The following is a 1996-nucleotide window of genomic DNA, read 5'->3' on the forward strand; positions in this document are numbered from 1 at the left end:
AATCGAACAGGAGGTGATAAAACTACCCACCTCGAACGAGCGCTAGGCAGTCCTAATCATAAAATCACACGAAGCAGATAAAATTATAAAACTATACCGTACCGTCGAACTTAATAAAAGTAACTACGAGACAGACAATTGTAATCGTTTTAATAATAACGAACGTCCCAGCTGATCTCGCGACGGCAGCCGCGATATCAGGCACGCAAAGCTCTATACCGCGATAAGCCGAGTTGAAGTGCGAGAAAGAAAAGAAGATTTAAAGCTAATGTATCTGAATAAACGACTTTTATTCTAACACGATTACATATTTAATGAAAACGGTGAGAAGACCCTGTGCGACCCTGAGCTCCTAAGTTCCAATCGACCAACGATCCTAACAAAATCTCTGTACCTCCTCGGAGGCACAACAAAATTGGTGGCAGCGGTGGGATGTGCCAAAGGATCGCCGCAAAAAAAATTTTAATAACGCGCGAAGAAATTTAGAAACTCAATACTCGAGTGAAAGCGAGCCCGAGTTACCGGAGAATGTCGTCAAGGAACGCGAATTTCCGTTTAATAGTTTCGACGAAAGCCTATTTCCGTGTGATACGACTGACCTCACTGACCACATTCAACGCGAGACTAGACGTACGCGAATCAAAACGCACGATCCAACACACGATTAAAAAGCAAGCGTTAATAAATTTTCAAATCGGATTACGCGACAAATTAAAGGTACTCGTACGCGCGCAATGATATACGACGCTCCAAGAAGCGATAACGGGCGCGAGCGCTGAAGGAAAACTTATCAGACCAACGGCAAGAATAAGCAACTTCCCGAATAGAAATAAATACGAATCGAGGAATTCGCGACAGATTCGAAATTCGACTCCGCAATGCTTTAAATGTGGAAAAAATGGACATTACGGACGCGATTGTCGAAGTAGTCGATACGCGCTTCCTAAACCGGAAAAATCCACGCGGATAAATGCAATAAATAAATACTGCAAACATTGTCAAAAAACCGGACACATTCGCGACAAATGCTGGAGTTTGAATGGTAAACCGAAAACTGATACAAATAAAATAAAAGATGATAACCAGAAAAAACGCGAAGAAAATACACGCGACCGAAAGAATCTGCGACAACAAATGCGAGATTCCGAGTCCGACGGTAACAACAGCGAGGACGATAAAAGCGAATCTAAAAAGAAACAACCGCGACCTGTGTCCGAATATCGCGTTACGCATATTAAAGATATGCCGCGCACACAGAAGAAAACAGATTTATTATTAGTAACACTACCCATGCGACAAGCAAAGGATGAAAAAATATGGATGTTATACAATTCAGGATCGACCATCTCGTTAATGAAATTAAAACAATTAAAAGACGACACCCTGATATACGAGGATAAGATCGCGCTCACCGGCATAACCGAACATAAAGTACACACAATAGGAAAAATGTACGCTACAATTAAAATAGATGGACATAAAATAGAACATGCATTTTACGTAGTAAAAGATGACATTCCGATCGAATACGAAGGGATTCTAGGGATTGATTTCCTCCGACAACACTCAGTATCCTGCGACTACAAACAAAATCAACTAAAAATAGGAGACGCCGTACTCAAATTCCATTCATTTAATAAAATAATTCTAAAACCGCGCAGTGAAACCATTGTAAAAGCAGCAACCAATCAAAATCGGATAGCAATAGTACGAGCAGAAGAAACAGCTCCAGGAATCTATATCGGAAATTGCTTAGTAGAATCAAAAGATCACGCATGCCCCGTTAGTGTAATGAATACGACCGATACAGAAGTCGAAATACAGACGCCGCATGTTGTTCTCGAAGATGTAGAATACGACCGAGAATCCGAAATACACACAATATAAACGAGAAAAAACTCTAAACCTACTACATCACGATACTCGCAAATTTGACAACTACTACGCACACAGCATCTAAATTCGGAAGAAAAACAGGCATTCTTACGAATATGCG

Source organism: Formica exsecta, unplaced genomic scaffold (genome assembly GCF_003651465.1).
Source record: "Formica exsecta isolate Colony F162 unplaced genomic scaffold, ASM365146v1 scaffold193, whole genome shotgun sequence".
Lineage (NCBI taxonomy): Eukaryota > Metazoa > Arthropoda > Insecta > Hymenoptera > Formicidae > Formica > Formica exsecta.